This window comes from Mycetomoellerius zeteki, unplaced genomic scaffold (genome assembly GCF_001594055.1).
Source record: "Mycetomoellerius zeteki isolate Tzet28-1 unplaced genomic scaffold, Tzet1.0 scaffold70, whole genome shotgun sequence".
In the NCBI taxonomy this organism is placed as follows: domain Eukaryota; kingdom Metazoa; phylum Arthropoda; class Insecta; order Hymenoptera; family Formicidae; genus Mycetomoellerius; species Mycetomoellerius zeteki.
This window is the reverse complement of record NW_017257720.1, coordinates 204,992-231,780: the sequence shown is the minus strand read 5'-3', so window position 1 is coordinate 231,780 and position 26,789 is coordinate 204,992. Positions and strand designations below refer to the sequence as shown.

Here is a 26,789-nt window from a genome sequence, read left to right as displayed (position 1 = left end):
CTTTTATGATGATATTTTTGCATATCCTGAAAGATAATAGAGAATAATTCTTTTTTGTATATTTTATATTAATTTTATATTAATTAATAAGGTAGAATATGCGCTTATTTCAAATTTTATTTTTACTGCTTTTCTAAATTTGTCATAGTCGTGTCAGTAACATGTGAACATGTACTGATACTAAATTCAATATTAATTCATTTGAGAAATAAGCTTATTCATATTTAATTGAGAAATGTTTTAATTGAAAAACTACTTATGGAAAATCATTTTATTATTATAACATTTTTTGCAGCAGATTTAACTTTATTTTTACATTTATTATAATTATATTACTTAATTAAAAAAATTTATATTAATTTTATTTTTTCTCATAAAAATCTGAAAGTAATAATGAACTAATTTATACAAATAAGTTTTTTATTAAAACGAATATAAATTTTATCCTTCAAATAAGTTTAATAATTCTTTGAAAATGAAGCAATTAATATCAATCATTCAAATTGTTATTAAAAGAAATATTTTGCCTACAGTAATTAAAGTCTGTTGTTAGTAATATACATTTACGTAATACAAATTGAGGCAAATTCGCTCATCAATTAGAATTTAAGTGACAATATTTCCATTTCAAAATGTTCTTTCAATTGAACAGAAATAATCGTTATCTTAGGTAACACTAATGAGTTTGTAAAATGTGTAATAATATCTTTAATATTATCAGAAGCTTGTGATAATAGACTATTTTTGTTTCAAAAATAAACTATTTAAACGCATGTCTGTTAGAGTACTTCGTGTCTTGAATAACGAGCGCTCAATCAATATCGTTACAGGATAGCGGTGCTATATCAAGCTCGTGTAATATCCTATTGTATTACGCGTAAACCTCGCTTCTATCGATCGATCTTGTTCCATCTCGCTGATTCCGTTGATCTACATATGGATTCGCATATAGATTCGCGACGTGTTACAATCGCGTTGAGTTATCTCAATTTGCATCTCACGCATCAACGAGATGGCAAGAACTTCGGGAGTTGATAGAATAGATGATTGAAAAGGATAGCTTGCGTTCAGTTAACGAGTCTGCTTTTACTTTAATATATCAGAGAGAGAAAGAGAGAGAGAGAGAGAGAGAGCGGGGAAGAAGGAGCAATTATTTTTTGTATAAAGTAATGTCAGCTATGCTATAGGTTCTTATCAGTAAATTATGACATTACGTGAAAATTTAGCAAAAAATTAGTGTAGAAGTTTATTGAGGATCTGTTGAGTCTAGTCAAAATTAATCCTTAAAATTTTTAATCCTTCGTGTATTTGTATGTAGATTATAAATAGAGATGTAGATTATAAACTGAACGTTAGATAAAAAAAGTGAAATTTACTGTGATTGTACTGATGATTGCAAAGTTATGTGATTACACACTCTGTATAACGAAACGCAAAAGAAAAGCAATTGTTTTGATATTTGAGATGACTACATCGAACGTTACTTAATACATACGATCTGAATGAGGATTCGCGTCATGAGGATTGCAGAGTATGCGTTACAATTTTGTCGGATGGAATGCGCACTAGTGAAAGCACGTGGTTTATAGCAGAAATTCGTAGAATTTCCAATGAACTGCGGTTGTTTGCTGACTGTAACATTTTCCACTGCTCAAAATTTTATCTGTCTCGTTTTATACTGCATTCATCTACAAGCATATATATAAAATGACGAAATATTTATACTCTTTTAACGTTGATTTAACTGGATGGCTTTTATGCAAAAAGAATCAAATTGCAGTTTTAAATTGGAGACATTTCAAAAGTACCTACATTATGATCTGATTTGTATTCATATTAAAGCAATATTTATACTTGGTAATAGCATACGTATAACGATAAGAAACAGTCAAATAATTACTAGTGTTTTCTTTCTGTATAAACATAAATATATGTAAGTGCCATTAAATATTATTAATTAATTAAAATTAAGTTAAGTACTCAATATAATAGTTAGTCTATTAAGCAGATTAACATTTATATTTAGATTGTGCTCTAAATTACTCTTACCTTGAAGTAATTATATATGCTCTTTAAAAATATATATTCAGAAGTCTATTTTTTTATTAATAAAGATATTTGTTGTGCTCTTGTGGATATTGTTCGCTATTTTTTATGTAAATTCGATATAGAGCACTTTTCGTCAAATTTTACTAAAATTTATGCATTAAGTATCGATAGTATTTCTAGGTCTTCTTCTTTTTAGACAAACTTTATATTTTATATAAATTTTAATGTTGAAGAAAAATGAATATATTGTCATCGCAAAATTGTAGGAAAATGGCTAAATGAATTAAACTATGTAGATATTCACCTATTTTCGCGATAAGTAATGAAAACTAGATTAAATATATCGAGAAATGACAACGAGAATAAAATTCGAAGGTATATTATTAACATTTAACAGATTTTAGATTGGATAAATGTATTTAAGATGTATTTATTATTCATGCATTAAATATTTTTTATTAATTAATTTCCAAAAATAGGCAACCGATCTTCTACATCCACATACCTGATTTTACTTTACTTTTTTTACGCAGAATCGAAATAGAGTCGCCTATACTCGTTCTCGTTTCAAGATTGATCGTTGGCCTTTAACATTGCCTCGTGTGACCGCAGGGGATCTTCCTTTAAATTTTCAACGTTTACGACGCGTCGAGTCATCTTCGTGGGCGTAAACGATCTTGAAAATACGTTCTTGTGAGATTGCGATCTTCGAAGAAAATCTCCCGTTCTATCAGGCGAAATCTCCGCGAGAGAAAAATCTCTCGCTGGTAGTTCTAGTGCACGCGTGGTCCCTGCGAAAGTTGATCGGATTGAGCGTTGTAACTGGATAAGGGTGTCAGGTGTATGTGCAGCTCGTCTCTGAAGACGCGCGTGCGAAGGCGAGAGACCTGTGGCCTTACAGCGTCTTCGCAAGCTGTGCCACGGTGCTTTCTCGCCGGCCATTTTGCTTGATCTCCAAACAAATTTAATTAAACCGGAGACACGCAACGCAGTGTCATGCTCGCGGAAATTGAAATTAGACGCGCGCGCGACTCGACATTCTCTTTTCTTTTTTCTTCACCCCCCCCGCCTCTCTCTGTCTGTTTTTATTTTTTTAATTTTTTATGCCGCAAAGCACTTGTACATCATCTCAAGCTCTTCCCACTATATCGCGCGGTGTTTTACGCGGTTCGCTTTTGTGCGATCTTTCTCCATACGCGCGTGTAGTTTAGTTACTACGGCAACCTTAATTGGAAATTTCTTTGTGCGTACCCGCGAAATTTATGCGCAGTTGTAACTTACGAAGTAATTTTCAAGGTTATCATATATATTCTCTTTTTCTTATATTTCTTTTCCAAGACGCAGAATTTATATATTGTAAATTCCTACTCTTTAAAATTTTTGGAATGGAATCTAACTCTAAAGATTGAAATCACGCTCTTAAAAATTGTCAATTGAGCCATTCTTTTTCAACATTGGTTTAATTGTCACTTTTTGTCACTCTTTAAAATTAGATGCCACTTTAAAGATTTTCGAAAATAGTAATATATTTCTTATATATGTATATATATATATATAAACTATTTAATTTATATCAAATATGTAAATTTTGATACAGTATAATCTGTTTTTATCATTAATTTTTCAAATAGAAAACCAAATTATGTATGTGAAATACATATTGATTTTTTCTGCAATTGATATAGTAATTTAAGTTCCATATTAATCAAATTAATTAACTATATGTGTCACAAATACAGCGTTAAATATGTTACAGCTCGTAACTTCTAATTGTTTATGATTTTTTTTTACACTTGTGCACTTAATTATGTAACATGATGTTAACAGAACTATAATAGAGTAAATTGGGTCTTCATGATCCGCTAAATTCGCTGGGATGTTTAATACAAAAGGGATTAAGGATTACTCCGTATTAGTTATTATATATTACCGTTGATTACGATGGCTGATAGAAACAAACATGATTAATGTCATTGATGAAAGATTTATTAAGATTTATCATTATAAAAAAAGTTACATTTAAATTTTACTTTTGTTATCGCAATTTGTATATTAATGCATTTTTAATTGTAGGATGTGTTTTATTGTATTAATAAATAAAATAGGCGTCACTTACAGTAATGACAATAAATTATTAGTAAGTGGCGAAAGATGAAATTTGTGTCCTTGGCACAAATGGTTCACGTGGACGAGTTTGCGTTTGAGAGACGCTGAATTTGCCTCCAACTCTAAGCGAGGGAAATAGGTTAAATCTCAATCGAAGTCCCGAACAACGTCGTTTGTGGAGCGGTGAAAGCGTTACCTATAGCGAGTGTAATTCACCTCGGAGAGGCTCGATGCACATGAAGTTGTACTGATCGCGCGAAGAGAGAACCGCCAATCGGTTGTGAGTTGAAGCCGCCGTTTGAGAGGCCCTTTAATCGTAACACAGAGGAAACTCCTCTTTAGAAACTTTGCGCATTCGGGGCCTGCAAAATGTTGCGACACGGAGCAAACTGTAAATACCGCGGGACGACTAGGATGCGGAGCGTATCGCGACATTCTTCCGATGGCCGATCTCTTAACCCCTCTTCACACAGAAGAACTTCCCGTAGAGGACTCTCCAAAGTGGCAAATAGAGTGAGTTTGTAACGGTTTCGTGGATTAACTTCCCGTTCCTTTCTGCCGTATCGGGTTAGCCGCAGGACATTCTATTTTCATTTCGTGTTTCAAATATAACCGAAGTTTACGATCATTTCGATTGACGTAGTTCATGCAGCCTCGTCTGATTCCATTTCACAAATCCCCGGCGAAGCTTATTTGAGCCGCGAATTGGCTTTCGTTTAATACGACAAATCATTGGACTTTCTTCACAATTTATTCGTGGATATTGCGTAGCTTTTAAATGAAACGCAGAGGATATCGATACATTTCACATTTTACTTTTATCATGAAAATAAGTTCTGTATTTGTTTCGAGGATTGCAGTGAAGATTTCTTGTGATTTCACTTTTATGCTTAGCAATAGAAAACATATCGGGCAAAATCAAAATTCTGTTGCTTTTAAAATTATATTTTATTTTATAAATTGAAATGTATGTTGAAATCTAACAAAAAACATTAAAAATATCTTTATGAATGAAATTTAGAATATATTTTATGAAATATTTTTAATGAAAGTATATTTATATTTAATTAATTTAATTATCTATATATGTTTCAAAACACTGATATACTTACCTTTTTTGCTGTATATTTACTATGTTACAATTACTATGTTACAATTAGCTAATTAATTGTGAAAAGATTTTGTATTGAACGAAAAAAGAACGTTCGTAAACAAAACATGACAAAAGATAAACGAAGATAGTAAGCTTGTCACGAAAGGAACAGTACGAGTCATTTATTTAGTCCTGATGTCTTTAGATCCGGTCTATAGACATTATGTACTTCCACCGCATGTCATATTAGAGTTATAGACCGGTAGACTGTCAAAGTGGGTTTATTAAAGAGATCGCGTACTTGCAATTTATCCTAGTCTTTTATTTAAAGAGCATAATTATACAGCTATACCAAGGTATTTATTTGTGTTCTTAGGACATTTTTTATTGCTTAATATTTACGTAATTTACGATGTAAAATATATTAGGGAACTAATGCGAATGTTTTGTTTATATTACATAATTAAAAGTGGTAATGAAACGGGATTATCTTGAGTAGATGATGCATAGGTATAAACATTGCATAAAATAAGTTATGTATTTCAATTTTATAAAAAAATTTTCAAATATATTGTACATATATATATATACACATACATATGCAGGTGTATTCGTAAAGAAATAATAATAAATCCTTCATATCGTAATTCAAACTTGATTAAAAACGTGAAATGCAGTCGCATGAAGCGCAACGAAGGTGAAGTTTTGTATGAACGTAGAGCTATTTGGCCGCGATCTCGATGGGTAAAATTTAGTACTTTCGTGAACGAGCAGGATAGATCGATAGCTGTCGAGTTGGCTTTATTAAGTCCTCGTGCAGCTTCACCCTACGACCGCGGTGCAAAAACCTTTACGTATTGCTGAGAGGCGAGGTTGGCCGGTTGTTAATCGATAGGGTCGTGTGTGGTATACTTGCGTGACGACTCGATAATTAATTGGCCCCGAGTACATAGTGGATCGTGCGCACATTTTTGCGATCGTCGCATAACGCAGCGTAACCGATTGCGTAACCGGCGGCATCATTTTATGCACCATCGATGGTGATTTATTGTAACGTTCGATCTTTCCCGTAAAATGGATATTTCAACGACAAGGAATAATTCATTAAAAGCGCAACTGATAGCTACGTCGATGCGCTCTATAGCGGCGGTAACGAGCCAGTGTGCAATTTGTTTCGCTGGAAAATACAACGGCGAAGGGATTACATCCAGTCGTTGTGCGGAAAAAGCACGTTCCAGCGAGATCAAAAAAGGAGTCAAAAGAGAATTTTTCTCCAGAAATTGTACCATAGTACGTATGTCATGAACATGTAATGCAACATGCGTAATTACTAAAAAATGCTTTTTTACTCTTCTTAGCTGCAAAATTAAAAAAATTTTGTTACTGTTTCTGTGTATAATAATTTTTATATTGCATATAAATGAAATAGGTCAGAAAGCATCAAATGCAGTTTGAGTTTGTCAGTAGCGTCGAGGTTAAATATTAGTGCCTGATAATATTTCTATGTAAATTTTAATTAAATACGTTTTTCGGTTGTATAAAATGTCACAAAATTTGTGACTTAAAATAATATTTGCAAGAAGGTTCTAAAAAGAATGAAATAAAAAGTTATTTGTAAATTTTTATTTTAAGCAGTAATTTTAGATAATAAGCATTTTAATATGACCAACGTTACAAACTATGTTTAGACGATCACTTGTCCATGAGTACGATAGTATTAACAATTGCTTTTCTTCAGCACACTCACTAATACAGATGACCGTCTAGATATCTATAATTGCTCATATTTAGATTTTTATTATTATCTCAAAAACTACTGCTTAAACTAAAAATTCAAAAATAGTTTTTTTTTCATTTAATTTTTTCATTTAATTTTTTTCGAGAACTTTTTTGCTATAGTATTTTAAATCGCGAATTTTAGAACACTGTATAAATTGCATATCGATTACTGTCGGGCTTGAACGAAATCCAAAGCTGAAGTGTGTAATAATACAAATTAAATTAATCGTTAATTTGATTTTAATAATACTACTAGTATTTGAAAACATTGTAAGTCTTGTTTAACTTGTTGTTTTATATTTCACATATATGTTATGTATCAAAATTCATGTATTAAACAATAAATTATACACATACGAAATAACGTTTTTGAAATATCGTATTTCACAGAGTATATCGAGTGCCCACATTCTTCATGTCATAATGATACATCGTACGAGGTTAAATCATTGTGATAACAAGCTTTATTTAAGCATATATATATTTCCTGTGCTGCGCACGCGTTCGTAAAATTTTTCTGTCACCGTCGCGAGATACATTGCGAACATAACGTGTCACGAAGCTACGTGGTCGTGAAAATCTTTTGTGCTGGCGAGATTGCGATTTCACTGTAGAAAAAGTATTCCGATGTCAAAGAATGTTGTCTTTAATATCACCAATGATCGCTTCCCTATTTTTTACTTCCAGCTAAAAGAGCAAAAAATATCGCGTGCCAGTTTATTTGTCCAGTACCGATGGTCTTATCGGGTTGTCGCTTTCTCATTGTTATCCTCGGGGATGATAGTTGTCTGCGCGACTCAACTCCGTTCCTCTCGTTATTTGAGGCTGCCATTTGTGTTAGGTACTTTGTACACAATACAACGCTGCTCTTTCTCTGTTGATTCGTGAAATTCGGAGTAATACTCCCTCGTTTTACCCTTCATCGCAAAGTAAAGTTTGAATGTCGAAGCAAAGTGGCGAGTAGCCGTGAATAGCTTCGCAATTACTGCGGTTCTTATATTAGCATGTGTAAAACAGAATATCCACGACTATCGCACTTTCTTTCCATCGTTATATAATTAAATTACACCAAGTTTGCGATTAAAGTAATGAAAAGATTTGAAGTATTTAATAAATGCCAATGAAATTAATTGACAAATGTTAGAAATTCCGAAAATACTATTATTTTATAAATAGTTTGAAAATAACACTTTTTCTCCGACATTAAGTGATACAATATCTATTTTTTATGTATAGAAGAAAGTTACTACATAAATAGATATATCTTTTTTTGCAGAACTTTCTTTTTATTTTTTTTTGTACTTAAACATTATTAAACTTTTTTAATGTACGCATCCTCGAATATTCTCATAGCACCCACCGATAAAAGGAAACGTTATTGATCGAAAATTTAGACATAGAGAGCATTTGGCATGGATATATACACGCGTAGCGAAGAGGACTTCAAAAGAAAAAAATATTATCAGAATAGCGTCGCTATGGGGAATAAAAGTAGCTTGCCGCTTTGTTCTAAGTAGCACTTGCGATGCGGTGCAGCTAATTGCAATTCAATTTGACGCGTCAGATGGTTCGAAAGTCAATGCATTTCAATAGAGATTGCTAGCGGAATTGCATTTTATTTCATTTTTACACTAAAAAGAAAATAAATAATATTTTTATGAATTGTTTAGTAATTATTGTTAGGGCACGGAAGTTGTTTATATTGTGATATAACGTTCTATTCTCTCCAATTATTCGAGATTTATTGTTTTTTTAACGACATTGGTAAAATAGAAGACAGACTTTATTTAGATTAAGCAACAATGCATGCAAAAACAATTAGACATGAATCAATTTGTCATCGCCAGGCTTGAAAGACTCACCGTGGAACTTTTCAGATTTCTGCACCATTATCATTTATCTTCAAAGATTTTTAATCTTTATATTCAGATTTGTCATTTTGCCTTTGAAATTATTATATCTATTAGTTACACAATTTACATTAGGAGAAAAGTCTGTTTACGTTTGAAATAAATTCTAAGCTACATTTTTATTTTTTAAAAAATTAATTACGATTTAATTTCTGACATTTTAAAAATGATCTGTTAATACGAGTTATACATGCACAGTCTACACGTAATCCTAATCCAGATTTACTCTTGGTCAATATATCCCTTAACATCGTTCGATCAATACGATGGCTCAATTCAATGCTCAGTGCTAATTATAATTGGTTTCAATTCGCCTCAAGCGTGACGTTGAATCGGTTCGTACCGAAGATGCGAGTATTCCCAGTGTTACGACACCATTCGTCAGCAGGTAATAGTATTGAGAGGATAAAACTTGGATGAATATAACAAAATTCACGAGGGTTCACGAAAAGAAAGTCTTTGCTCAACAGCTCTTGAATTTTTAATCTTCCCATTTCATTTAATATTTATATGTTGTCGCATATCTTTTTTCTCTTTTAAGCAACAAATATAAGCAGATAATTTTAATAACAAATTGTGTTACATTATGTGTATAAATTAATTAAACATTTCTTGCATTACATACTAAGTTACAATGTAATATATTTACGACAATGCAAATGAGATATCACGACTAATGATGAAGCTAATGAGTATTTCTAATACGTTATCGTAATGTAGAAATTATTACATTGTACGTTTACATGTAAATTGTCGCAGAAGCGTCGCATATTCGTTGTTAATAGTTCTTAATTTAAAACTACATAATCATAATGAAATTTCTGCTACCGGAGATATGATATTAACTTACAACGCGCATATCACGTATTTTTAAATTACTTCCTTGTCAGACACACACGCGCACGATATTCATCAGGCAATGGAAACATGCAACGAAAAATTTTTATCGCGATAAGATGCATAGATTTTCTTTTTATTTTAGGATGTAAGTTCGTGCTAATGTAGATAACATCTACGGATTTACATGTTATTTATGTACATTGTTAGTTTTCAAACGATGCGTCCGAGAACTTGTGGTTTGTAGGAAAAGTTTTTGTTCGAAAATTAAGTTTAAGATATATTTTATGCATTAAATTCTTAATTGATTGTTAATCCTATGTTGATTTATTACTGAACGTTATAGGGACACTAGGGAGGTATGTAAGTTTCTGAAACATTACAAAATGAGATCTGAAACTGAAAGTTTTGGGAATCTCTGACGTATTATCGATAATCGAAGCAAACCGCGTAGAAGTAGTTACATTGAGGGGTTTATGCGATAAACCTTGTTCTCTTGTATCTTCGTGAAAATGAGGTTGAAGACATCGATCGAATGGAGGCAGGTGTTTCAGCGAGATTAGAACTGATTACGATTATATACGTTTAACTCTATTTGCTGAAATAGATTGCGCATGTTAATTACACAGCTGCACTATCAGAAATTATTCTAAGAAATATTTAAAAAATTTTAAACTTAATGTTTAGAATTTTTTAAAACATTGAAAAAATCGATTTGGCTAAATTAATTTAATTCAGCTTATTTATTTCTGTCGTTAGAGAATGTATAAATTTATAAGTCAAATATAATATATTAAAATACGTATATTCTTTATCGAAAGAAAGAAAGAACTAAATTAATTTAGTCAAGTGAACAACTTTTTATCTCACAAGGGAAATTTCACAACTGTCCGGAACCGATTTGATTCTTCATGAAATATGTTGTTAAACACGAAAATCTAAGAGACACGTATTTTTTTATACGTGCCCTAATTCATGTTTAAGGGGTAAAACACCTCTTTGAAAAAAAAGAAACGGTATTTTTTACTTGTTGCACTATGAACTTTTTACTACAGTTATATTACTACATCATGTAGCTATAAAATTAACTTTCTGATTCCAAAAATAGCAATAAAATGGTTGAGGTTATAAGTTTCAATTGATTTTTCTCTAAGATAAAAAAAAATTTCCATGTGATGCTTTCAAAATAGCTGTGGCTGCATTTTGACTCTTCTCTTGGCTGTCGCAGCGACTTTGCAACCACCAGTACAGCCAAAATAGCTGTGGCCGCATTTTGGCTTTTCTTTTGGCTATCACAGCGACTTTGCAGCCACCAGTACAGCCAAAATAGCTGTGGCTGCATTTTGACTCTTCTCTTGGCTGTCGCAGCGACTTTGCAACCACCAGTACAACCAAAATAGCTGTGGCTGCATTTTGGCTTTTCTCTTGGCTGTCGCAGCGACTTTGCAACCACCAGTACAGCCAAAATAGCTGTGGCTGCATTTTGGCTTTTCTCTTGGTTGTCACAGCGACTTTGCAGCCACCAGTACAGCCAAAATAGCTGTGGCCGCATTTTGGCTTTTCTCTTGACTGTTACAGCGACTTTGCAACCATATATCAGTACAGCCAAAATAACTGTGGAAACCTTCGATATCACATGTTGTTGAAGTTTTGTCAAAACTAAATTCTGGATTTTCAAATTCTTCTGGTCTTTCGTTTGTATAACCACTTTTAAACCACGAATATTTAAATAAGTTGTGATATCACAGGGATGACAATTGATTATGTATCAGAGATTGTAATTTTATTATTTCGTTCATGTAAATTTATATTACTTTCCAATAATAAAACAATATCTGAAAATCTTTTAGCAAAATTTTTCCAAATTCTAAATCCGTAAAGATCTAATGGTTGTACATTCCCTGTAGTGCCTTTCGGTATAATCATAGTAGTAATGTTTTCCTGCAGGTGTTAAATCTGAAATAATATTGGGACAATGTCCAGTCCATAAATCGATAAGAAGAACGCTATTAGGACTGTGGCTACGTTTACACCGTGCATTTAGGCCGCGTCTTATGTAATAGATGTCCTTGTTTATCCTGTAGGTTAAACAAAGACATCTATCGTATAGGTCGCGGACTAAACGCACAATGTAAACGTAGCCAATGTTTGGAAAATAAGCTTCTTCTAACCACATTTTGAAATAATCTGTAAGAAATATAAATGTTAAATTAATAATTATTTTACTGTTGAGATGAAGATTGAGATTCTTAAATAAAATATAAAATATATCATAGAAATGACACAGAGATTATAATTTCATTATAATATCTCGTTTATGCAAATTTATATTTACTTTGTAATAGTAAAACAGTATCTGAAAATCTATTATAAAAGGAAATTTATTTAATTACCTGAAATCATTTTACTAGATTTCCATGATTTTACAATAACATTTATTGGTGTAAATAAGGTTTTTTGTACTCTTGGTCCAAATATACCATTAATTTCTTTTCATACAATAAATAAAGATGACAGCAAATTTCCATTACATGATATTATTGATTGTATGGTGTATGAGTGTGTTGTTGATGATATAGATTATACAACACATTTTTTCTCTTTCTTTATCACTTGATTAGACAATGAGCTTCCGGAATGAATTTCTAATTGGAAACCACTTTGATCAGAATTAAAAACATTTTCAGATCCAAACTGTTCAATAAGTGGTTTTACTGTTTTCAGAAAATCATCAGCTGTATTTTGCAAATTAACAGAATCTTCTATTGTTCTTCTGATTACAAATTTCGTAATTTTTCTCAAAACAATTCGGTGGGTTTATTTGAATCTTGATATCAACTGCTTTAAATATAGAATTTAAATTTTCTATTTCTTCTTGAGCTTGTAAAACCCACCTTTGTAGATCGATATCATGAACTATGAATTCTGATTCAACAGCAGTAAATTTATCATGTGTAAGTTTGAAGATGTAAGATAATTTTTCTATACGATTTCCACCTGAATGTAATTATTCTTCTTCCCATCGTCTTAATTGATGTTCAGATGAAACTCTTCTAAATTGATGTTGCACTGATTTTAGCAGATGATTTCTTTTGTTGCTATTTTTTTCATTAATGTCCTAATTCCGCCAATACTCAACAGCTCATCTTTTATAAGAACTATCAAAGTCTGCGTCATCATTTGAATATTGAGGATGAGAATTTAAATTATCTTCACTTCATGCTTCTTCATCTTCAATTATTTCGGAATTATATAATTTATAAGGTTCTTCATAATCAAGATAGGTTTCTTCTGTTTACTTCCAACCCATTATAGTTAGAAATGCTATCTAGCAGTAATTTTTGTATCTTTCCCCTTTTAATTTTATTTCTGTTCAGTTACTGATGTTTCTGTTAGATATATTGAACTTATAGATGTTAATAAAAGTCTAACAAAATTAAGATTAATAATCATTTCTAAAAATGTTAAACTTTGCTTTGTATCGTAATATATAAAAACAATTTAACAAATCACACAGATATAATTATGACAGAACGACTGCACTGACTGAACATAAGACTGCTACGTGAATATTCTTACACTGTCCATTTATTATACTTATCTTGAATGTATATATGAACTTATATCATAAATTACCGCACAATTATTACCTAATCACTTATTATCAGTAATTACTTTCAGCAGAAAAAGTAGTTTTGCAACTATTCCAATATTATCTTTAAAAAAATATGTCACGACTCAGGTACATGATACGTACCTTTAGACTTTTAGAAGGTTATTTCTTATATCATTACACGTGACGAATTCTTCAGACGTGAGATTTTCTAACAATTCAATGTATTTTTAAATCCAACAAAATTTTTAAAAAATTTATTTTTTAAAGATTTAATCTTATACAATAATTTTATTATAAAAGGATGGACTTGAAATAAAATAAATTGTCTTTAATTTTTATATTCATGGAAGAATCTATAAATGTCAAACAAATAATAACAGGGTTAATGTATATATTTTAAGAATATTACATATTCAAAAAATCTAAATACATATATACTGTCATAAAGCATATAGAAAACTATACAAATTTTACTTAAACCATCTTTTCATGTCTGTTATTTCCGACAACAACTAGGTACTTACACATATGAACATGGATAGCGTATATATGGAAGCGTTAATAATTAATTCTTGAACATAATAAGTTGTATTATAATATAACTTTATTACACATGATTGAATTTGTAAAGAAATAATCTTTAATTTGATAAAAAAAATTTGAAAATTTAAGAAAATTATGAGTGATGGGGGTATTTTATTAAATAAAAAAATTAATAAAATTTTTTTTCTTTATATCTTTTTAAAGTACTCTTGAAACCGTACAACTTTTGTTTGAAAAATTTTTTTCGGTCTTTTATACTTCCGACGATATTCGCCTCGAAAGAAAAATATTGTTTTTTTTCAAAGGGGTGTTTCACCCCTTAAACATGAGGGCACATATAAATATATTATCAAATTACTCCTTAAAAAATTTACATTATTTGTACAGTTTATAACATTTTGAGATTTTATTTACACAGAAAGAACGATTTAACTAAAAATTTTGCTAAGTACAAGTCTAAAAATAATTTTGTTTGGTTAATTGAAAAATAGTTTTGTTTAAATCATTATATAAAATAATTACGTAGAACACTCAAACTGGATGTTAGAATATCGATTTGATTATCATCGACTTAAGTGTTCTATATATTATTCTGATGACAAACAAAATTATTTTCGGATCTGTATCTGGTTAAATTTTAAATATTTTAGCAAAATTGTTCTTTCTGTGTGATATATTAAATGTTCAAATTTTACATTGATATCGTACAAGATATTTAAATTTATTATTTTTCTTTATCTCTCATGTTACTGAAATACATGAAGTTATTTTAAACGGACCCGCGATACTCCACGATCGAGTAGTTTCTGTTGTAGAAGCAGATTGTAATTTCGAACAGTTGGCTTTGAGAACGTTCATTGCCGAAGCACGGTACGTGACATCGAGGTCTTGCTGTGCACGGTAACAGTATCTTTTGCACAAACACGCGTGAACTTTGCATTGTGGTATCATAAGGCGCCTAGCTACCATAGCAGCATCCTCGGGATTCTGGGTATAGAGCGGGAATCGAAGGAAATTAGTTCGAAGTTCCACTTTCCAAACGGGGAATCGGGCGTGCTATCCCGCAGCGACGCGCTCGTAAAGCGCGAAACGAAGTTTCTTACGACGGCGATAGGATAAAAGACTTCGAAAAGCGATACTGGAGCGCGGCGTATTGCATGGCTAGCAATATATAGTTAAGAAACGTGGATAGAAGTAGACTATTCTTGGCGAAAGTTTTTCTCAATCAGCCACGATACTTTCTTCCACCGGTGCTATTTCGTACGGCTTATGATCCCTAGAAACAATTAAATTGCTTCCATCACTTCAAATGATTTATTTCTATTGTTTTTCTTATATAGAATGGTCCATAATAAATTAATACGTGGATGATGAATAATGGATAGGACGTGAAACTCGTGAATATAAATAAGAAATTGGAAGAACGCCAATTCAGGAACTTGACTGACATTACAAGTTTATTAGAGGGATTATGTGAAAAACAATACATTAAAAATTTATAGTGTTTTCCGATTAAATCTATTTCTGACTAAATTTTTAAAATATATGTTGTTTATGCGAATAAATTACTGATGCATCAATTTGTGCAAACATTTATTTATTTCGTTATACAATTCTTCACACAATTCGATATCGCATAATAATATTATTATCATATTGCTAACGTCTTGTGAGCGAATTGAAGATGTTCGCACAGGAAATACGATATAGTTATAGGCGATCTGTTGAATAGATGACTAAACTGAATGACCTATACTAAGGATCATCAAGTTGATCCATGTTCGATAGATCGCGGGCATCCTTCCCTGAATATCATGTCGCACTATTCCGAATACTCAGGATGCACACACCAATTAGAGAGATAATCTCGTTGTTTAGATCGATTACATATCCGATAGCAGATCTAAGTGTTTCGTCCGACGAGCTGATAATTATCTTTGATTTAAACAGAAATCTATACTCAGAATGCATCATCATCGGCGTTTTTTATCTTCATTGTAAATGCATTTATAGCAGTAACACGTTTACTTTTTTTGTTTATAAGATTAACTATATAAATGTATATTTATTTAATTATTTGTTGTAACGATATTAGTAATATCTTAATTGATAATATTTATCATATTTTGCAGTACAAATTTAATGTTTTTATAATCACAGAAAGGAAAAAATGCTAGAGATCTAATATAACTCAGAAAATCAATATACCTTTATAGTATACCTTTATAGTATACCTTTATAGAATACCTTTATAGTATAAGATATCATTATTAGTTTCGGTATATAATTCAAGTTATTTCATATAACATCTACATATTTTGTAAGTCCATTATCGGTTTTTCGATTAATATAATTAATGTATTTGATGATATGAGTGCTAATTTAACCAAATTATTATTGATAATTTGAATAAAATATAGATTTAGATTTATTATATTTTACAACATTATTCTTATTATATATAATAAAAAGACATCAATTAATGCACATTGCTCACAAGGTATATTTAATATGAATACAAAGAAAAAAACAATATAATTATTAAAAAATTATTTTAAAAAGATAGAAAAGACGCCAAATATATACGTCAGTTGAATAGGAAAAAATTATTGTACAACACATTAATTATTTTGTTTTGTGTTTATTTAGTTTTTGAAAAAATTTCTTTTGGAATATATGGATGATTCAAGAATTTCTTGCATATTATATATATATATATATTATATATATATATAATCTGTAAGAATTCATCATATGGTTCATATATAATAGATACATATTTCTTCAGACTTTGATGGATCAAAAAATCGGACTATTACTATAGTCCCGATAGTATAAAAAATCGGGTGTTCTTATTTTTCTATGACTGCAAAATCAAGATAGAGTGCTTATATATATATATATATATATAATATATAAGACAGTAAAGTAGACACGATAGTGCGTTGCTGTTTAATAAAGGAAATATCCACTTTACCGAGCACACAAGATTTTCATAATATAAGTTATCGTAGGAAATTAGAGCGGAGAGCTTGTAATGTTACGTAATATAACAGGTAGATTGTTCTTAAATAACAAATTCAAATGCTTATTAAAAAATCCCATGGAAACAACATGCAATAAATATTATGTTCATCAATTTCAATTTCGTAGTTCAATTTTCTTGAGATATTATGCTACGTCGTAGTTTTGAACTAAAAAAATGTCATCAATGTGTATTTTATATACAATTCTATTTTAAAATAGAATTGTATATATTGCAAATATGTAATAAACCATTTAATATAATTTATATACATAAACAATATTATATAATTACGATGCATTACATACTATTTTATTATTCTAGAGTACAAAATTGAAAGAAGCTTCTTAGTTTTAATAAAACTCCACCAATATTGATACTATTGCGCGTTATATATGTAACTGCATCAAGACTATTTTAATTCGCGGAGAGAAAATTCTCGGCTACATGCGGGAGCATTATCGTTATCTTGAAGCACCAACATGGCCGTTTCTGTGTTTCTGTGTAAGCGGTATTCCATAGAGTGCTGTATGCAGATGCAACTAAGGTAGGTAGGTATTTCGTGGGTTCTCCACGATATACGTGTGAATTGTTGGTCGCGAATCCGATTTATCGTAGCAGAAGCAATGTTGGTGTTGCTGTACCGGCGCGCTTTCAAGCGGCGCAGCGTCGTTGATTAATACGATTCTCACGAAGAGTCAGAGGAGGTGCATCAATCACGGATACGTCGAAATGGTCGCTCGTAGTGAAGAAATATGTGGTTACGCTATCATTCCCGCATGGATATATCGGAGCGTGAACTCGTACCGTGTGCATGAAATGTCTTTAAAGTAATCGCGAACAAAGAGTCTCACAAGTTTAAAAAAATTCCTAGCGTCTTTTTGCGCCGCATTGAATCTTTTCTCTTCTTTTGCTCTTTTCTGCTGGATTCTAACTCTGTCCGCGATTTCTTTCAGCGGCGGATTTCACGAATATCCCTTATACGAGTCCACGCGCGTTCACGTCGCATTTCATGCATATGCAGAGGCACAAGCATGGCATACATGCATGTATGTATGAGGGATATATCTACGCATCTCTCGCGACGACACAGCGTCGATGACGACGCGCTATTCACTGCGTGAAAATATCGCAGGGATAGTTCAATCGATATAAAATAATCGCGCTGTGGAATTACATAACCAATTACCCGTTGTTTTTTTTTGTTTCCACTGCGAACGGATATAGCTACTATTTAATTGTACTCGGGTTTCCGAGTATAGATATTGCATATTTTTTTATCTATCAAATTGTCCATTTTTGGAAGAATGTCACAAGTGTTATCAGAACAGACGTTCCTTTATCTGTATATATATGTTCATTTTTTTTAGGAACGAGATGAGTGTACTTACTCATGATTAGTAATGTGAACGAAAAATATGGCCAGTCGGATCGTAAATCCAAACGACGATAACTATTTTTTACAGTTAACAACGAATACTTCTCTTCTCAGATGTGTTTCATTCTCATTCTAACATTACCATATATAACTGTGTGAGGGAAAGGGGGAATACGGAACATAAATAGACTTCTCTCTGATTTTTTCTACGTTTCGTTCGCTCAATGTAACATTTAAATAGGCACGATTTGAATCTTATTTGAATCTCTCTTTAATTAATACAAATGAAATATTTATGTTTTTCTTTACTTTTAATATGAAAATTAACACAGAAAGTTTAGAAAATGTTTATTGAAGAATTGTAATATTTTTTGTCAATTAATGCATTAAATTAAAAAGAAATAAAGTATTAATAAAATTAAAATTTTAACGATTCTAAAGAAATATTATCTCTAAAAGATACGATTTGAAAGATTTTTAGATCTAGATTGAAAATTGATAAGAGAAACACATCTTGCAAGCATATGTTTGCAAGATTTTTCTTGTATATACATATATATGTATATGTACATATATGTATATATGTGTGTATTGTTACGATGCAAAATATATATATATATATATATAGTTGTACAGAATTAAATTTCTGAAGTATACATTCCATTATCAGAAAAACTCGAGGAATATCAATAAACGGTATACCGTTGGATTGCTCTTGCGCACGGTCGGTTACCCATCAATGCAGCTACTAAAAGTCTCCATTTTTCACTTTTACACATACGTTCAGAAACATTGTCAACTAGCGTAGAAGTGCGCTCGCTGTTATTCGGTGATATTCTCGGCACGTGAGGAACGACGGAGTGCCTTATTTTTACGCCTGCGGTCCTACGTGCGCCCGGCTCGACGTCGAGTCTTACCACTCGGTCGGTTGATCCATCTACTCGCTCGGTACGTATCTTAGGTGACAATAAAAGTCGATGAACAACGTTGTTGGAGCACGTTGAGGCACAACCGTATTGGACAGAACCGCGATGTTAGAGAACATAGTAATAGAAGCGAGGAGCATGCTTCGCGAACGTGGGTTATTACGGTTCTGCTGAAGCACGTATAAAATGCGACACTTGAGTAAGACGGAAATATGGAGTCTCTTCCGGTCGATTACTGATAACGGATGATATATTCCTGATGCCACATCACTGATTGCTTCGACGGGAAGTGTAAGAAGCGAATCACGTAAAAGAAATATCATAAATCTAGCTAGGCAAAACAAAAAGGATTTTTCGTAAAAATATTGCATTTGAGATATGTCCATAGTCGTATTACGCGGAAGATTGATGGCTTTGATATATCTTCAAGTCGCATATGGCAAGAAGCAATTCTTCTTACCTTAATAGCATCGTTTATACACGATAAAAATTGCTTGTTATTGTAGACCGGAAAAGAATGTATACGGTAAGTGCGCAATAAAGTGTTACTTTCATATAAAATTATAGTTAGGTATGTGTCCTCTTACATACAGAAGATATTTAAAAAGAGATTTATCGCAGCATTAATATTCGTAATAATTATGCAATATACCTTGATTATTTTTGAAATAATGTTATTGCCATTTTGTTTCATGAAATTTGTACCTTTTCCACATTTTGAATTTTTTACATGAAAGCAATTCATATCTATTTCGCAAATGGCATACTAATTAATGTAATGGATCTTTTGATGCATCCATTACTAGATTAGTTGCTCATGGTATTTCTTAAAAGCCACATCAAATTCGAAAAGAGCAATAAGCTTGATACTTCTGCTATTGCAGTATTCTGCATTTAAGTGCATAAAAGTAAAAATTCCTATATTTTACATTACGTTCTATTCTTGATGATAAAAACGATATAAGGAAAAGATTCTTATTTTATTCTTAGTTTAACTGCTATTTACCGGCATTTTACGTCATACAAGACATACGTACAATTTCCTTTCGGGTGTAATGTAACGTAACGTGCATGACGTAATATCTTCAACGCTATAATACACTTTTCAGTTATTGCGAATATGTCATATACGTATATACGTGTACTTTTGCGTCTACATCTTCTTTGAATGATACTTCGTAAAACGAGTTAGAATGCAACACTATATACGAATTTCTTGAACGAATTCAGGAGCGCAATATTCCGCAGTTATAAAAGAAAATATTTCACAGAACCATGGCGGTACATCATTCGTCTAAAATTAAATTCAGAATTACAATACATTAAGTAGGTTTTTACTAATGAAAGAAATATAAATTTCATTAGCATTTATAAGTATATATATTACTGATTGTCTACCCATAGCTTTTTTACTCTTAATTTATATATTGCAATATCGTATTACACGTTACATATGAAATATATTATATTTTTGTTGCATTATTCATATCCCGATTAATCACATAGATGATATATTTTAACTATTAATAAAATGAACGTATATTCAACAAAAATTAATAAATAATGTAATTTTAATTTTTTTTTATAAAGAACGTTCTTTAATTCTTTTTTGAAATTACTTTAATCACCTCTAATCTTCAATAGATACACGAACGATACAATTGACGTGTTAATTCCAAATGTAGGCTTTTTTTCAACGGATATGTTTTGACACACATTGTGCGGGCGCAGAGAAATAGCTTGGTCGGGATGTGCACGATCGTATCTGTGCCATACATACAATGTCGCTACGAGGACGAAGAGAGACGAGAGAGAAGTACATGTCCAGAAACAGAAGTTTTCGCGTGTTTGCTAACCAAGAATTCCACAAACGCATTGGGCACCGATAGCCCTGGACGTTCATTCGTGGCGCCTGCATTGCGCGACGATGGTCGAGATCAACATTGAGCGTGAAAATCCGCGATCGTACAATCCGCGGTCGTACAATCCGCGGTCGTACAATCCGATCGGGAGTACTGTCTCTATGTGCTGCATACCAAAGCGTTCTCACCTGCGATATAGGTTTTCATTCAAAACTTTGCATCTCTCCTCTCTGCGTTTTCTGTCAGCGTGTATACCTTTGCCCTGGCACCTATTACAAAATCCTATTCAATAGTGATATATACGAGATTCAGACGTGCGCTTTGTCCATTCTCGTAATACAGTTCACTATACTATTATTCTTACTCTCGTTGTTGTCTCGCATACATTATTCCTCGCTCTTATACTATATTTCTTCTACCTTGCAATGCAACCTCAATCGCAACCTATATTTTGTAATTTTACGTGTCTCTTGTTAAATTTATTGACACAGTAATATAAAAAATATTAAATAATTATGTTTTCATTTTTATAGCTTATCTTTGATTATCTAAAATATTTTTCGTGGCTATAATTTAATTGTAGAGCGATGTATATTATAATTCTTTTGTATAATATTAATTTTAATTAAATATATTAATATAATTACATTAATATATTTAATTATATTAATATAATAGAAGCACATGTCAGAGTTTATTGAGTGAACGAATTACATAATTCTCTATTTATAAAACAATCCCTTATGTATAATATCCGTGTGAATGTCGGCCTTCACAACTTTCAACAAAATTAACTTTCCATAGCTCATTCGATTGCTCATCGTTTGCACATGTATGTACATTTCAAATTTTCGTTTACACACTTCTAATAAAAAAAATGATTAAAAAATATTAATTTTTAACAAAAAATGTTAATTTTACATTAGCCCCCTAACTACGAACAAATTAGATTTAATCGATAGTCTTAATCGATTTTCATTTGCACATTCCGAAACAAATCGATTTTTTGTTTCCACACTCGTAGTTAAAAAGTTATTAACAATTAAAGTTTCGGGGACAGTCGATTCAGATAGATAGGTTCAAATCGCAATTACCATGGCTGTGTTCCAAAATTTACTGCCAGTCCTGAAAATCTATAGTTTACGTCATGTGTTCTATAGATTTTCAGCACTGGCAGTAAATTTTGGAATACAGCCATGTTAAATAGATCGGCACAAACAGTCTCGTGGTTGCATCGTGGTTTCGTTTATACACATCCAGGTCTTAAATAACACCACCAACACATAAAATACTTCGATAATGATTGTATATTTGTTGGAATCAGTACAACTAACGCACAATAGAGTATTATTGCGTAAGTACGCATATGCAGTAAAACTCGCTCACATACACGACTACTACATGGTAATAATTCGGTGTAATCCGTGAGCGTAAAAAGTTGTTTGCGTTAATGGTTTCGTGTCAGCGCTTGAAGGACAGACTGCCCTGACTCATGGCAACGCCTTGGGAATGAGACCCTGAGTCACGCAGTGACTACGCCTGGAGCAAAATACCTGGAGCTATACCTTGTAGCAACGCCTCAGGTAATCGCTTTGAACCACGCTTGATCAGCACACGCACTAGTGGGCCTGATGAATACAAAAATTTGTAATTGAGCTCTAAATTGTATTTATTTAAAATTTTCACATTAAAAAAATGTTATCATATATTCATTTAAATTTTAGGTTTTCAAAAAATATTTATTCACAAAAAAACTATGAATATTTAACGAGTATTCATATTCATTCAAACAAAATATAAACTGATGAAGAAAGCTCCAATAAGCAATCGTTACCCCTTTACTGTAACTGTTTTATAATTAAACTTTAAGTAAAAAAATGAATTTTATTTATTTTTGTCATTGTAATATTCAGATATTTTATGAAGAAAACTTAGAAATTTTGAAAAATATTTTAGAAAGCAATATTTTATTTATAAATATCTATTTGATAGAGCGCTATACATATTCCGATATAATTCCGGTTACATCACAATAATGTTATAAACATTTTATAAGATATCTTGGTTGTTCATTATGGTCTGTGGACATCAAATTCTGAGATATATTATTTATTCCCAATAAAAATGTCTTTGTTTAATCTATAGGTTAAACAAGGACGCCCATCGTATAGGTCGCAGTCTAAGCGCATGGTGCACAATCGTAGTCATTGTTTTTACAGATTTCTGTTTTCACTTGCAGGCTTTGCAAGCCTATGTGCAGATAATACAGAGTAAAAGTGAATACGAAAGAAAAATATTCGTAATCATATTAAAAAAATATTCATTCAAATGGAAGAAAAAAGTATTTATTCTTGACGAATAAAAAAGAAATGTATTCGAATAAGTATTTTTATTCGTTTATTCGAATATTATAGGTATATTCACCGGACACTGACACGCACACAGCAGATAAGACTGAATAATGTTGACTCTACGACTGATTAAGGACTGACTACGACCGACTCGAACTCGCTCGAAGTGCTCGGTACCGTGATCAATTTCGGACTGAGTTCTCTCACCGATTTTTCAAAACCGTGATTTTCTTCGCTCGTTGCCAAAAATGCCCGAACTTGACTCAGGGCCGAATTCAAATCGCCTCCAATTGGCGATTCTAAGATTACAACAGCCGCGGGATCAAGAGAGCCAGCCGTGGAACGGATGACGACGGCGTGCAGATGTCGCGGACCGAATGAAAGAGCGATGGAGATTGACGTGCGATCTGCGCGTGATTAAAGGGACCGAACCTAGTCTTTGTTCTTTCCGCTAGTTGTTCTATGTTCTTTCGCTCGCTTATGTCCAATTTCTTCACCTCTAAATAACTTTATGCAAAAGAGATATCTCCCAGATTACAATCGAGATATCTCCTGACTAAGGTTATCCGCAACTTATCTGAAAGAGTGAAGAAATTGGATATTAATGTGTAAAACGATGTCGATATAAGTATGGATGCGTGTGCGTGTCCATTTCTGGTCGCTTTCGCGAAAATGATCGTGTATATTTTCTTGAACTCAATACGTGATAGTCTATGTACCCAAAATGGTATGAATCAATAGATTTTTGTTTGCGCATCACGAAATTAGTCGATTCTTCGTTTGCATATCCTTAGTTAAAAAATACTTTAACTTTGTATTCAAACTTATCTATCTGAGTCCTCGAAACTTTACTTGTTAATAATTTTTTAACTAAAAGTGTGTAAACGAAAAATCAATTTGTTTCGGAATAGTCGGCAAACGAAAATTTATTGATTGAGACTAATTGAATTTAATTTGCTCGTGGTTGGAGGACTAATGTAAAATTAGCTCCACTCCAAAATTATTTTTTTAATAACTTTTTTTACCAGAAGTGTAAACAACAATTCGAAATATGCATATAAACGATGAGCAATCGAATAAACTTAATGTTTTCAGAAGTTGGACGACCAACTGCATACAGGTACATACATATATTATATATGGCAGTTTTATATGAATAACTTTTTTATAACTTTTATAATTTTATATGAACTTTTTTTATGACGACATTCTTATTATTACTAAATGTCGTTCTGACTTAAATAATATTTTCAGATTGTATCTTTACGAATATGATGAACGATCGAAGTAATATGTTCAATAACAAATCTATACTTTGTAGATGTATATCTCTACTAACAATACTGGAATGACAGCCGTAGCGCTACTGTGACATAGTATATGAGAAATAATATATTTTTTCGATAATGAGGGCAGGTAGTGGCTATGTTTACACCGTACATTTAGGCTGCGGTTATACAATAGACATCCTTGTTTATCCTGTACATTAAACAAAGACACCTATCGTGTAGGTCGTGGTCTAAGCGCACGGTGTAAACGTAACCATTGAATTGAAACAAAGGCGAGTGTATATCCAGATAATTATGTTTATCTTCGTTGACACTATAATCAGCTAGCTGTAAGAGTAAATACATTATTTTCGATACGTATCCACTTTTTTATGTTTATTATTCGTATATGTTACATTTTAGTTGAATATTTATTCATAAACATCACAATTTAATTAATATATACATATATATATATATTTGAAAAATACGAGATAAGTTTAAATATGGATATATAATAATAAATACGTTAAATGTTTATTTTTGAAGTTATATACAGTTTGGAAAATCTTGTAAATTGTCATCATAAAGTCTGTTATGTTTAACATTATAAAATCGAACTTACGTTATATTTGCCTATTATTATAAATCCATATATAATTTGCTAAAGTAAAATAAAATATTTCGATATAACAATCCAAAGAAAAGAAATTGTTAAATCTCATTAAAAATGTTTAACCGAAAGAAGTTTTTTCCGGCGGTAGATTGAAATAATATCTGGTATGTTTATACTACTTTTTACTGTAGTAAATGCCGTTGATATTCTACTTTTTCTTTCTTATATCCACGTATCTCTCGAATTTCACCGGCGATAGAGACGGAAGAAGTTGACAAATGGTAGCGATCGAAGTCACTTGTAAGGTCCATTACGGCGCGAGACAAGTATACACTGCGCTCCTTCTAAAATCCGAAAACGTTTATCGGCTAACGCTCAGTCTTCTCGTGTCTACGCCATCGAATATATCCTCTAACTCCGATTGCCTTTCGGTCCAAATAAGAAAATTAAATTCAGTTTTACGAGGCCTTTTCATTTAATTTTTTGCTTGATTTTTCGGATGGCTAATCAAAAGTAGTAAATAGAATTTAGAGGCGTTCTGCTTTTGTATAGCCATATATTATCAATACACTGTAAAAGATAAAATGTTAATTTTATCTTAAAGACGTAGTATAGTAGACTTTCTGAGACATGCAAAGATATGAAAATTAACATTTTTGTGTTAATTTTAACACAAAAATGTAAAATATTATTTAAAATAATAATAATAAGATAGAAATTCAGGATTCAAATCTTGGCCATGGTAATATTTTTCACAATAAATACTACAGGTTTTAAGATGTTAGTAGCAACAAATTAACGATTTAATTAAATTTTGGGGAATTATTAATATTTCAGATTGATTTCAAAATCCGAAAGTAATCGCCGTACGGTCGTATTTCTGAAATAAATTTATTTAAAATATATATATATGTTTTAATCTAACTAACATTTATAAATTTGACCGTAATTGGCGCTTCTCGTATTTAATTATTTAAAATGTACAAACTTATTATGAAACAAATATTAGTAAAATTTTAAAATATATGCTGAGGTTACATCTCTCTGAGGGCTGCAATTTTTGTCGCGGAAATGATATATTTCAAATTAAAAATTTTAGAAAAACTAATGTTCCGGGTATAATTCATTTTTCCATCTATCTCATGTGTATTTCTTAACGAAGTTGCCAGTAGAGTGAATTCAAAATTCAAAAAAAGACACTTTATCAAAAGTCAGTTTGCGCCATTGCGTTTCTGCAGGAATTATTCGTTTCGTTTGTCGTGGGTCAAGTACGGGGAGGACCGAGCAATTCTGGAATCGTATTAATCTTCTGCCGTCGATTGGCTGTCCGCGACACTGCCGGGATGCTCGCGGATTTTTCATTCTCCGACCTCCGCTCCTTTTGCTCCGTCGTGGCTTCGCCTCTATCGTTTCCTAAAAAAAAAAAAAAA

General features: G+C 31.7%; 1 protein-coding gene across 2 annotated transcripts in view; it reads left to right on the top strand.

Moving 5' to 3' along the window:
* Invadolysin (leishmanolysin-like peptidase, invadolysin) overlaps window positions 1–26,789 on the top strand; it is a 290,690-nt gene that overhangs the window by 69,426 nt on the left and 194,475 nt on the right. The gene's annotated exons all lie outside the window — the stretch shown is intronic.